Here is a 14,123-nt window from a genome sequence, read left to right on the forward strand (position 1 = left end):
CTCATGAACGGAAACAAATTAACAATTATTAAAATAAAATGAAAATTAAATTAAATTAAAATTGTATCACATTTTCCATAAAAAAGAAGGAAAACAAGGATGATAAAACTTTAAAAGTGCAAAGAGCCGATGTCCACATATGTGGACACGGGGCCCTGGGAGGTTAAAGCTACACTAAGAATTTTTAACACTTTAACCAATTATTTTAAAAGTCGGGTTCAGTGATTCTGCAGGTAGAAACTCGTCCAACTTCCCATGTGACACAACTCTGCTCACCAGAAACAACATTTAACAGTTTGGTGGAGCAGGTAGGTGCCCTAGCGGTGCTCTTTACCTGCGTAACAGCTGTTAGGTTGTTTTTTTTCTGTGCAGGTAGCTAATATACAGCCAGCAAGAACACAAGAAACAGAAAAAAAACTAAAACTAGCTTTTTAGTTGGCATCATGGTGGAAGTAAAAGTGAGAGAGAAACGTTATTGGAGTCAAAGCAAAAAGCTAAAACGAGAGTGAACATTGGCCTACACAACACATCTGAGGGAGCTAAAGGAGGATATGAAATCACTGATGGTGACCTGGCTTTGTTGTTACTGGACTTGTAAGCAATAACAACGTGTCTTTTTAATTTGTGGCTTATTTTAGTATTAGTTGGCTCATGTTAATGATAGCTCATTGTTAGCGCTAGCTACAGCAGGCTGCTGCAGGGTTGTTCACGACAGTTATAATTCCACTTTCAACCAGTAGGAGGGATAAACCGGAAACTGCAAGCATTACTTTGTTTTATCCGTCTTCTTTGTGCTTCTTTGCAGCATTCCTGTGTTGTGAAAAGTCTGTGTAGCTGGGACAACACCCTTAATTAGGTTTAAGCTCTCTCTCGGATCGGTTTGCAGCTGGAAGCCTACAGAGCATCTGATGCATATGAATGCAGGCAGTAGATCAGGGCAGAGAGGTGGTGCAGGAAAAGTGCAAGGGACCCAAAATAAAGACCCCTCTAGTGTAGCACAGGCCCCCCGCGATGCAGAGCAATCCCAGCAGATTGGTCCCCATGCTTATGCTAAAAGTCCTCTCCCCCAGACTAGATCCATCCATGACAAAGACAAGCTGAATGTTCTTTTCCTAATAAATCACGAGGACATTAACAAATATGTGGCTTGTAAAGAAAAGAAGACAACAGCTCCCTTCCCTGTTGTAGATCTTTAACACTGATAGCATAAATCTTTTATTAGCAAAGAAAGACACACCCCCTCCCCTCCCCCCCGCAGAGATGAGCTTTAAAAATATTTGACAGAATCCTTAATTATTTAAACAATTAGCACTCAAAGACACGTTTTATAGTTTCAGATGAAGCTTGTTGCCGTTTTTTGTTGTTCATTTGCTCAAATTTGAGCAAGTCTTAAAAGTGTGTAAAATAAATCACTGGATTTAGTGAAAAGTGTTTATAGACTTCCAGGAGTCTGCAGAGAGCTGGGGGTTACTGTAAACAGTTCTATGTGGTTCCTAATGGAGATGAAGCACAAACCCTCGAGGGTTTGGTCCTGCTTCGGGAGCATCCGCAATGCTAAAGGAAGCCAACATTTTACATTCATGGAGGAAAATCACCTCCACATGAATAGAAGAATTGCTCTTTAGAGGCTTAGCTGAAGTATCCGTGCATCTTCAGGCCCTCGGGCCGCTGGTCCATGATCACCATCAGCAGAGAAACGTTTGTCCTGCTGAAAACCCCGTCCCATGCAAAAAGCTTTGATTTGTTGGGAAATTTTTGGGACTTTTGAAGATGAGAAAATATGAAGCGAGTCCAAAGTCTTTGTCCTGCACAAATAAAGAGTTGATGACACACGCCGTCGTCTGTAAAGGCCAGAGGTGCCTTCTTAACCCCTCAAGAGGCTCCTTGTGCTCGGCTCATCCCACTAATTAGCTTCCAGCCACACAGAAACAGGAGATCTTCGGCTAATCAGCCTGAGAGGAACGGAAGGCAGAAGAAGAGGAAGATGGGAGTGAAAAGGAATGACTCGGATTCACAAAACTTTGCTTCTTTGTGATTTTTTGTGTTTGTTTTTTGATAAAATTGTTAACGCAGACGCAGTTTCAGCTTGGGGCATTATTGCTGTCTGTTCTTGGATTTTTCTGTTTCACCAGGAAGACCACAGCATCTAAAAGCAAAGTTAGGTGTTTTCTTTTGGCTGAAAACGTACGTGGTGCAGTTGTTAGCATTGTTGCCTCGCAGCACAAAGGTTGCAGGTTCGAAACTCGGCTGCGGCCTTTCTGCGTGGAGTTGCGTGTTCTCCACCATGCATGCGTGGGTTTCCTCCGGGTACTCCGGTTTCCCCCACAGATCACAACATGCCCTATAGGTTATAAATTGTAAATCGCTGTGGATAAAAGCGTCTGCTAAATAAATAAACATAAACGCACATTTTAATGTTTTTATTCTTGCAAAAAGGTTAAATAAGAAACTATAAATAAGAGTTAAGAACCTAAAATTAGAACAAAATGGGATTATTGCCCCACAAATCAAGTCAAAGAGAAGAAAATTAGTCTGATTTCAAGACAATGGAATAAAATGAGTAAAAAATATGAATATAAAAGCATTTAAGTGGCTCAAAACCCATTTTAATTTTTTTAATGACTAAAAACCAACACAAAACACACTGGGGCTGATAATATGACAATAATAAATGGATATAAGTATTTTAGTCAGTGGTTTCTGCTGCAGAAGAACTTTCATTTTTAATAAAGGCTGAAGGCCCAAACATCTGCTACTTTAAATACCATACCATATTTATTTATAAAGCACCATTTCAAAATAGCATGGCAGCTAACCAAAGTGCTGTACATAAAAAAGCCAAATGCTTGAACAAGAAACACAATAGGAACAGGCAAAATACATAAGAACAAAGCATAAATAGTCAGAGATAAAAAAAATTCTACTAAAAACAATAAAATAGGATAACAGTTAACAGCACTATAAAAAATAAAATAATGCGAGGAATGATAAAAACATTTGAAATAGCACAAATAAACAAAATAAGCTACCAGATGGTGCGAGGTGCCAAAAGTGTGCAACTGAATCATATAAACGGAATTAAAAACTCAAACCCGGTGCTAGATTTTCATGAAAAGTGTCACGGAGGGAAGGCAATGCTAAAGAAGTGCGTTTTCAAAATGAGTTTTTTTACTCAAAAGAAAAAGAAAAACAGGGTAAAAAAGCAAGAAAGACGCTGTTTTCTGGGCTCGGAGAACAGAAACTGGACTAAATCATCGAGGCTAAACAGAGATCTGTTTTAACCGATGATGTGGACGTGAGACGTACCTTTGGTGTGCATGCTGTCAAACCTTCTTCTGCACGTTTAATAATCACACAGCTTCAGAAAATGGTTTGGTGCTTAAAATAAACATTTAGATTTGTTCAATAAATTTATTTATTAAATGTTATAGATAGGGATGCAACCATATCACTTTTTTCCAAACCGATACGATATCGATACTTGGATCTGAGTACTCACGATACCGATACCTATACTTCTACCAAACAAAAAAATGCAATGATTTGGAACACAGATTTTATTTTCTTCTCTGCTTTCAACAGGAAAAGACTGTGAGGTAGATAAAAAGTAAAATATATGAATAGAAATCATCACAAAACTAAAATATTAGGTGAACAGAAATGACAAGTTTCAGTGAAGCCATTTTCAGGCAACTGCATTGGTGTCGATTAACTTTTACCGATACCAGTATCGTATCGGTATCTGCACCGATACCAGTATCGGCATTGGTGCATCCCTAGTTATGGATAGGAGTCATGTTACAGAGAGAAATATTAACATCTTTGTTGATAATTTGTAGAAAATACAAACAGCTTAAAATTTAGAAAGAAATATAGAAACGGCTCATTTTGACCTTTGATATAAAAGTTTTTTTTTAGTAATTTAGAATGGAAATATTTTCCAAAAAGTTTTGCACTTTTCATGTTGTTTAATAAGTGACTCCTTTAGGATTTCATACAAAATTATTTTACTTTGTTTTTGTTAATTAAATTTTAATTAAATTAAAAATTGAAACACCAAAAAAATGCAGAAATAAAAAGTGTCACTTTTTCCAAATCGAGCAGCCACACACACGCACACACACACACACACACACACACACACACACACACACACACACACACACACACACACACACACAGACGCACACACGCACGCACACACACACACACACACACACACACACACACACACACACACACACACACACACACACACAGACGCACACACGCACGCACACACACACACACACACACACACACACATGCAGACACACACACACACGCACACACACACACACACACACACACACACACACACACACACACACACACAGACGCACACACGCACGCACGCACACACACACACACACATGCAGACACACACACACGCGTGCGTGCACACACACACGTGCGCGCACGTGCACACACACACACTCAATGCAGTGGTGCTTGGACTGTAATTACTGCAGCACTGTCTTTGTCTTCTCCATAATCCCAGAGAACTCATTGTTGGTCACACGTGGCTGCTCCTTCATCATTCCCAGCTCTCTCCCCCTCCTCCCCCTAAACCACCCCCAAACCTCTCCTCGTTCCCTTTTACAAACAAGAAAAGTGTGCTGCACCACAAAAGAGGTGCAATTAGCCCCGTGACGGCGCGGGTCGCTGTGGGCCAGGAAGCACGCTGCACAATGGGACAAAGTTTCATGTAATACTTTAATACAAACAGAGGAGTGTGCTGCTTTGTGTTCACACTAATCAGTGGCCTTTGTGACTGACGAACAAGTGGTAATTCACTTCATTTGTTAGTTACTCATTAATTAGGGAGGACTTTGGGATGAAGCGTCGGAGGAGATGATGCTACCAGGTGGAAGAGGAAAAAAAAATCAGCGGGCTGAACCTTTAATTGAATCCCATGCTAGTCATTCAGAGATTGCTCTGTCAATGATTACATGGGGATCAATACACAGAGGGCTATTAGCATCTGAGATGAGCGTGGAGTGTTTTTACTGTAAAGTGCTTCGAGAGGACACGCGCTGCTGCTGAAAAACTTTACAGCCTCTCCCAGAACACACACTTCTGCTGGTCCCACAGGTTTCTGCACTGCAGACCCCCGTTAATGATCAGCGGGCTTAAATAAACCCTCTGTGGTTGTCGTCTATCGATCTCGCGCAATCTCCGTCTATCAGACAAGCTAACAGATCTATGAAAGCGTCCTGCAGTAACTGAGTCGCTCAGAGTTCAGACACACTCGTTAAAACAGACCCTGTTGTGTGCTCTAGGTCTGGATTAGTGTTGTGACTGTTACTACCGCGTTGTCTCCAACTGAGGATGCGTATGACATCATACAGGAGCTGAAAGACCGCTGATGAAAGCTGCTCTGAAACCTGTAAGCGCCACCCTGGAAAACGCTATTTCTAAGTTTGTTGTGCATATTTATCGTGGTATTTACGACGCTCAGATTCAACACAATAGCAGAGCCGTGAATTGCATGTGTGTGTGGGCATGTGCGTACATACTGGTGAGGACCAATTTTGAGTTACTTAGAACATGTTGACCATGTGAGGACATTTGGACTCATATGGGAAACATCTGGACTTCTTGGTTTTAGAGGTATGGGTGTAAATAAAGTTTTAGTTAGGGTTGGGGATGGTAATGTTTATGGCCATGGTTAGGGTTAGGCATGATGCAATCTGAGCTGGGTGGGGCTACTGTGGCTACATTGGCGTTATCCATGAGCTGTTTGTGCGGAGTCGACCGCTTTTTTCAGCCTTGCTCCCTTGCACCGCGTCTTACACATAGCTGACCATACACACCCACCTATGGGCTGATTGGCCAGCTGAAATTCATGCCTACCTTCTAGGTACGATCGAGCCCAGCTCCCAGTGGAGAATTCTGCTGTTGTGTCCTTGGGCAAGACACTTAACCCAGGTTTCCTGCTGGGTTCGGTGACGCCTGTGTTTGTCGGCCTCGCCTGCGTCAGTGCGTCCCAGGACTACATTGTAGCTCATCATCACCAACATGTGAATGTGTGTGTGTGAATGAATGTTTAGCCTCGTTTAGAAAACAGTGCCATCAACTTGCCGCAACGCCAAGCTGGCATCTGGTAGCCGTAGGTAGTTTATCAGTGGTCAGACCGTGGAGGTAATGTGGCGCAATCGTGTCCTTTTTACAAAAGATTGCGCGGTGGCGATATGAAAGGGTATGCTGGCAGTTTCTGGACATAACTTGAATTTTATTGCGATCAAAGCTTCACTCATAAAGCTTTTTTCACAAGCCCCTCCTAAAGGTGTCTCAGTCCCTGTGCAGTCTCTGGTGATCTGAGCTTCAACTCTAATGGAGAGAAGCTACTGCAGCTCCGCATCACATCACTTTACCGTCTCAGCTGATTCTTTTTACAACAGCAAAGCTTACGGCCCTTGTTTACTTTCATGTTTAATATAGTTTCCTGCCGGAGCTCGGCACTAACTCTGCATGTGATTGTGACATTTCCCTCTGTTGTGACTGCATTCACACGTCTGGTGTTGTGGCTCCAAGCATGGCAGCACCAATACCGCAAAATCCCCACGTCGCCAGGCCGCCACGGTGTGTCTTGTGAACGCACCATGATGGCAGTATTACGCTAATTTGCCAGCATGGTGTGTCTTCTACAAAGGGCAAACGATTCACTGTAGTGTGATACGATTTGGAGGTCTCTGACTCTGAAAGGCGCTATACGTGCAGGTCATTCATCATTTATCATTTTGTGGGAGCCTCTTATTGGTGCAGGTAGAATCAGCCTCGACCGGAAAAGGGTGGCTTGCCACCTCCGGGTCGGGGGAGAGGTCCTACCTCAAGTGGAGGAGTTTAAGTATCTCGGGGTCTTGTTCACGAGTGAGGGTAGGAGGGATCGGGAGATCGACAGGCGGATTGGTTCGGCGTCTGCAGTGATGCGGACGCTGAGCCGATCTGTCGTGGGGAAGAGGGAGCTGAGCCAGAAAGCCAGGCTCTCGATTTACCGGTCGATCTACGTCCCAGTCCTCACCTATGGTCATGAGCTTTGGGTAATGACCGAAAGAACGAGATCGCGGATACAAGCGGCCGAAATGAGTTTCCTCCGTAGGGTGGCCGGGCTCAGCCTTAGAGATAGGGTGAGGAGCTCGGACATTCGGGAGGGACTCGGAGTAGAACCGCTGCTCCTCCGGATCGAAAGGAGCCAGTTGAGGTGGTTTGGGCATCTGGTCAGGATGCCTCCTGGACGCCTCCCCGGGGAGGCGTTTCGGGCATGTCCTGCCGGCAGGAGGCCCCCGGGTCGACCCAGGACACGTTGGAGAGGTTACATCTCCAATCTGGTCCGGGAACGCCTTGGGGTCCTGCCGGAGGAGCTGGTGGAGAAGGCCGGGGAGAGGACGGCCTGAAGCTCCCTAGTTGGGATGCTGCCCCCGCGACCCGGACCCGGATAAGCGGAGGAAGACGAGACGAGACGAGAGAATCAGCCAGTGGCAGCTTCCCATGTGCATGACTGATTAGCAATCTGGAAGTCGTGGAGTTGGGGTTGGTGTCTTCTCTGCCTGCAGGACGGTCAGGACGCACGGTGGCAGCGTGAGGGCTGACCCGTCTCCTGCGAGGGGAGCCCGCGGCAGCGGCGCTGTTCAGTGAGAGAGGAAGAAGCTGTGTGCTTCATGCCGAGCCTCCCAAAGCAACACTGCTCACATCTGCTTTTGTTTACTAACTTGAGAATCTTAGTAACTGTTGTGTTTACCACAAGGGGCCAGTGGAGGAAAAGAATTACTTGAGTGAGAAGTTACGATGGATGCCTGAGACTGCTACCTATGACGCATGTTGCGTCTACCACTAGGGGGCAGGATGAGTTAAGAGAAGCAGGCAAAAGAGAGAGAATAAGTGAGTGAGAAGTCAACATGGCTTCCGCATTCCTCAGTGACCTGCGTAAACACAACCTGGTCGCGCTGAAGGGGGCTGCTTCCACCCTGCCCAGTCCGAGCTGACCGAAGTGGAAAAGCAACTTTAAATTCATTTTTGTTCAATGAATGGCCCTCACAGGTATAGAAAGACAAACGTGTGTGTGTGTGTGTGTGTGTGTGTGTGTGTGTGTGTGTGTGTGTGTGTGTGTTTCATACAATCAGGCCAAATGGGAAATGTTCTCCCGATGCTAATTATGATCTGTGAAGCAGGTTGTGATTGTGGTCGTCTGTTTGCGTCCCAGAGGGGGACCAGCATTCAGTCTGTCCACTGCTCTGTGTGATTAGAGAGCCCACAGAGGGAAGAGAAGTCTAAAGTGTGATGGGTAACCAATTAATGCAAGTGCACCCCTTCGTCTGTGCACGGCTCTGTCATTGTGTTGCACCTGAGCATCGTAAATAACAATAAATATACTAAACAAATGTAGAAATGACATTTTCCTGGGTGGCTCACGGGTATCAGAGCAGCTTTTCTCAGCGATCTCTCAGTTTCTGTATGATGTCATACGCACCCTCAATCGAAGATGAGCTACACGGTAACAGTTACAATTAAAGGTGTTGAAGGGGACAGTCTAATGGTCAGGGTTAAGGCTAATGGGGCACAGGGGGGTAAACGCACCTGGGTGAGGAAGGTGGTAATGTCATCTGATCATTTTAACACAAAGGTACATGGTTCTGAGTCCAATTTTACAGAAATATTTACATTTCAATGATGAAAATTCCTTTAAAGCACAGCTGTAGTTAGTTGAAATTGTCCCAACAACCAGTGGAATGGCTTCTGAATCAAAGCATGTACCTGCTGGAAAACTCCCATCAGCGCTGATGACTTTGCTTTAGAGGATGATCATCCCTCACAGACTCTCCAGTAAATCTGCCCGACCTCAACAATTCAGCTGGAAAAACAAACGAGATCATCATTTCAGACTCACTGGTCTTCTAGGGTGCTGGTGAGATACTGAAGATGACTGTGGTGATTTTATCTGTAGTGGCTTGTTTTGTGTCTTATTTACGTCCGTGTGTGTGTGTGTTTGGATCATGTTGCCGATTGTATTTCAGCTGCTGATTAACTAAGGCCAGATTAATGTGAGGGGCAGAAGACAGAGTGATGACTGTAACCGTGTCATCCTTCAGCAACTGTCCTCATAAATCTGGACGTTATAAATGGAGCGCTGAGGTTCTCTATCTTTCTCCAAGGCGAACCCTGTGGACCCCAGCTCCTCTCCTCTCTCATCTCCACGTTCCCTCTTCCTTTAATTACTGTGTTCATGCTTGGCGGCCACCGATGACTTGATTAAGCCTGCCACGTGCAGTTCCAGTCTCTACCCTGCTGATGAATGAGTCCAAAGCTTATTAACTTACTCGCTCCGATCAATAAGGCGTCGAGGCGGAACGCCGCAAGGGCAGAGGGGGAATCTGCTGCTGCGTGCTGCCAACTGGGATGAAGTCAACGCCCAGGCAATTAGCAGGTGTGGGTGGAGGAAAAGTCCTCTAAGTTTCACAAAACTTAAGGAAACCTTTCTGTCAGTTACGAGTAAAGAAATAACACTATAAGACATCAGACAAGTAGAACGAAAGATCTCCTGCAAATGCTTGTAAACAATCAGCATCTAACCTGCAGCAGATAGCTCTTTAAGTGACCTCAGTTTGGAGAAATAAGTTTAATCCCATCCAGATTGATGAGCTAACTGCTAGTCAGAGCGAGGACTTGACCTAAGGGGATTTATGGAGCCTTAAAACAACTCCCAATGTAACAATCGTTGATGTTTTAGATGATGTTGTAAAGGTTTGTAAATTTGCATCAGCAGGAAACAAAATGGAATTTTTGAGAATGAAAAATTAAACCCTTCTTCAAAGAGCCATCAACAGTTTAGACGTCAGTTTTACTTTTGATTTGTTAATACAGCCTCTGGGGAGTCATGGGTCTAGGTTAAAGCTCATTTGTGAGATTTTTTGTATTAAAATGAATCACCTAATGAGGTGAGAGGTCCCTGAGGAGGCCTTATAGCTCAAGCACAGCATTTATCAATGATCGGCTCATGATTGCTGCTAATTTAGCCTCCAGTGGATGCAGTCAGCTGTTGTGAGGACCACCGTCTCCTCTCTGCTGTGCGACGTTTGGAGTTTGAACATGAAGGTCTTCTGGGAAGAGGCCTCAGATATGAGGTGAGTACCACCAATGTGACAGTGGGACGGCTCCATTTCAGAATCATTGATCTGCTGCTGGAGCTCGCAGAGCGGCGAGGTGGGAGAGTGGAGTCCAAGCCTGGGAGACGCAGGAGTTGATCTCAAATGCAGATCTACGGTATGTTCAAAACCTGGTGGAGCTTTTGCTTTAAATATGGTTTTATTAAAGGAGGCATATTTATTAAAGGAGGCCAGTGGTTCGTGAGACCCTTTGCTCTAAATCTCTCACGTGAAGCAGTTTGTTTTTAGCATTTTCAGTACCTTCCAGAATGAGTCGTTTTAGGGCTCTGTTACTGTAACAAATCTAGCTGGAGCTGGCCACGCCCACCTATCCACTGCTCAGGCTGCTATTGGCTGAAAAGCTACAAAATCTGGGAGGGGCTTAAAGCAGTTGCTCTCCTCCAAGTGAGAGGGGTCATATTCTAATTTTAAAAAGTCTTTGTTTGTGACATCACAAACAAAGACTTTTTGAAACGCCTCGTTTTAGGCACATTATTCCTACAACCAAACACTGACAGACAGTAGATGGATGTCTTGCTTTGTTTTTTGTTTGTTTTGTTTTGTTGTTGTGTGTCTGTTTTGTTTTGTTTTTCCAGGTTTGGGGTGTTTATAGAACCAATAGAAACACATAAGGTGGCACAAAAGGATGCAAACAGTGAGTTTTGTATAACACATTCCATGAAAGAGGCTGATGTTTCCATATCTCATGTTGTAAGGTCTGCCTGTCAAAAGAAGCCTCAAAGGCAGCATCCTATTCTGGAAACAATGATGGTTCCACAAGAAACAAACAAACATTAGGCAAGGCCCTGGATCAAGTGAGTCACACGATCATTGTTTGAAACATGTAAAGGTCTGGTGTTTCTCAGCAGGACAACAATCTAAAGCAGACATGCAAAAACACAGAATTCCCATCAGATTATAAATAAATTTCCTGCAGAGCTGCAGTTTTCATTCTGCAGAAAAGCACTTTGCCAAAGATAACACAGCCTGACTCACACTGAGCTCAATCAATAAAAAAAGCACAGTCAATAATCCGTCTTTTACTGAACTCTCAGTTTAAATCAAACAAACTGGTTTACTTCACCAAACAGTAATTATGGCGCCGCATTACTGAAAAGCCCATTGGTATGAAGCAATGCCTCCATGAGAACCGTTTCCTCTCACTAATTAATTGCTCTTGTTTTTACCAGATGAATCAATGACCATCAGAAGATTGTCTGTAGCCTAGATGAATCTCACGTGTTTGTTGGTAAAGTATAAACAGATCAATGGAGTTCCACTTTATAGGCTCGGATAGAGGCTGGATATCCGTCCTGACGGACGTTGGAGCGCGTGTGGGGCCGACAGGTCCGCCTGGAAACCAGAGCTGTAACACAAGCCCATTTAGCATATGGCAGGTTTTTTTTTTACCACGGAGAGGTAAACACAGTGGGGAGGCCAGGAGAGCAGTAAAACACAAAGCTCAGGACGGAGCTCCCTGTGGACACACACGGGGTGGACACACACAGAGGACATGGTCCAGTGACAAGCTGAGGTCATCCTGCTCAGTAATTGCTTTTACTCTCTTAAAATGTTTGCTCTTTTCTTCTTTTTTCAAAATATCTTGAATGATGTTTGATGCGCAGGAAATGATACTCGACATGGGCCACCTGATGCATTTAAACCAAATGCCAAAGGGTGTGATGAACAACTATCATCTTACCTGTTCTAGATCGCTCTCGGAAGAATCTCAAGTTAGAGAAATTTGGATAAATTCACACAGGGATTGATGAGCTAACTACTAGTAGGGAAAGGTAGATACAACAGCATTGCAGCGCAAACAGAGTCAGTGGGAGAGTCATGCTGCTCTTATCCAATCAGAGTTGATATGTTCAAATATCAACTCACCACACACACACACACACACACACACACACACAGAGCTTTGGCTAACATCTACTTCCAGGAGCGCCAGTGCTTTTTTTTCTCCACAGAGAATGACTTACAAGACATTCATTTATACCACAGCAGATTTATTAAAATAACAAGTGTATGTCCTTTTAATGAGACTTTTAAAGTATTCTGGCAGAAATAGAATAATATATTCCTGCAGGAAGTGACCCGGGCTGCACAGGAAGTGCTAAAACTAGCTGCTTCTACGAGCCATATGAATAAAAAGTGTGCAAAGAAATGTGTAATACAAAACTTGCAATTCATTAGATGTTCATAAAAAAAAGTCAATTGCTTCGAAACAGCGCTAAGCTAGCGGTTAGCTTGTCAGTCTGGTCAGGTTGAAACTAGGTTTGTTTTTCTCTCCTCTTAAAATGATCTCCACCATCACTTCAAACCCTAATGGGGCTTTTTAAAAGTGACAATCTTAACAGATCAATGCGGCCCTCTGGAATCGGATTACAAAGTTGTTTACGACCACACGTGAAGGACGAGAAAAGAGGCGACACAAATCTGGGAGCATATGAGCTGCATGCATGCTAACGTTCTGTTGCAGCTGAGGAGAACTTCCTGAAGCGAGTCCTCCCAAGAAAACTGCTGAAAGGACATAAAAACAAGCAATGCTGGAGGGGTGTTAAGAACTTAGATGCCGGGAAGCAGCAGTGAGGTGACACCAGGCTAAAGAGGAGCAATAAAGGCCTGTTAGGGTACATTAGGTGGAGGAGAGGGTCATAAGGCTTCATGAATGTTTCAGCAGGACAGGAGCACTTGTCTTCCAGCTCTACTGTCAAAAAGCCATCATGACTCAAGAGACGGGGTGGAGTGAACGCCTGCGGTTGCAGGACAAAGACACTCAGGTTTTCCTGTGGCGGATCACATGCACACACAGAACCTAGCTAACTCATCTTAGCTGTGATGGAGCACTCAGTGGCGACCTCATCCTTCACCATTTCAGTGGACGTTCCTGTTGTCCACCAGACCTTTTAGCCTCGCTAATGTTTCACACTTAAACAGTCATTTGCACTCTGGAAGTTTTGCTGGAGAACATCAAGGCCCCGGGGCCTTTCAGCTTCTTCTCCCCTTTGACCTCACGGACCATTGGGAGCGGTGTGGGGTCACGGTCAATTGTGCAACGAACAATAGAAGTGAAGTCGTGTTAGCAACACGGACTATATCATCTGTTTTTAAAAGAGGCAAAGGCAATGAACCCTGACAGAGAAGAGTTTGTCCACCCTGATCAACGTTTTGTCAGGAAATATCTGCACTGCTTCTGCTGCGAGTTTGGTTTCTGCTCGCTTGTAATTTAGCTTACTGCCGGGATTAAATCTTGATCTTAGTAACTGTTTAAGGCACGTGGAGTGGGATTTACAGGCGGTGATCAAATCTACAGAAAATTATACACTAACTAGCTCTGACCTATGATTTTTCAGGAATTAAAAGGCTGCTAAACTCAATGATTACCCGTTTAAGAGGCCATTTTAACCAGCATTCTGACATCATTTGTTCCCATCACTTCTGTTTAATCTGTGAAAATACCAAAGATAATTCAATTTGACATATAAATATATCTTTTGCAATAATCAGGTGATTTTTAAACACGAAAGGTTGATCCGTGTCCTAGGTCTTATGTTTTGAAATATACCGACTGCACCTCGCTCTTCCACGTCTCACTTCCTGTCAGGCGTGTGTCGTTTCTTCATGGCAATCTGCGTGCAGCGTCTGAAAAAAATAAGACTGCGTGTGTAAAATGTCCGGAGCTCCGGTTCCACACCACAGCCGATGTGAATGCTCTACCACTTTACAATAAGGGTCCGTTTATTAACATTACGTTGTGTATTAATAAGCATTAATTAATTATTACATACAGTATTAACTAGCCAATCAGGGACCGACAGTCGTGTATTTGGATCGAGTCAGCGCGCAGGGAACCGCGGTACACGTACTGACATGAAAATTATAACACTAGTTTTTACAAGTGAAACCAGCTGACTTACAGTGGTGTGAAAAACTATT

This window comes from Nothobranchius furzeri, chromosome 7 (assembly GCF_043380555.1).
Source record: "Nothobranchius furzeri strain GRZ-AD chromosome 7, NfurGRZ-RIMD1, whole genome shotgun sequence".
NCBI lineage: Eukaryota > Metazoa > Chordata > Actinopteri > Cyprinodontiformes > Nothobranchiidae > Nothobranchius > Nothobranchius furzeri.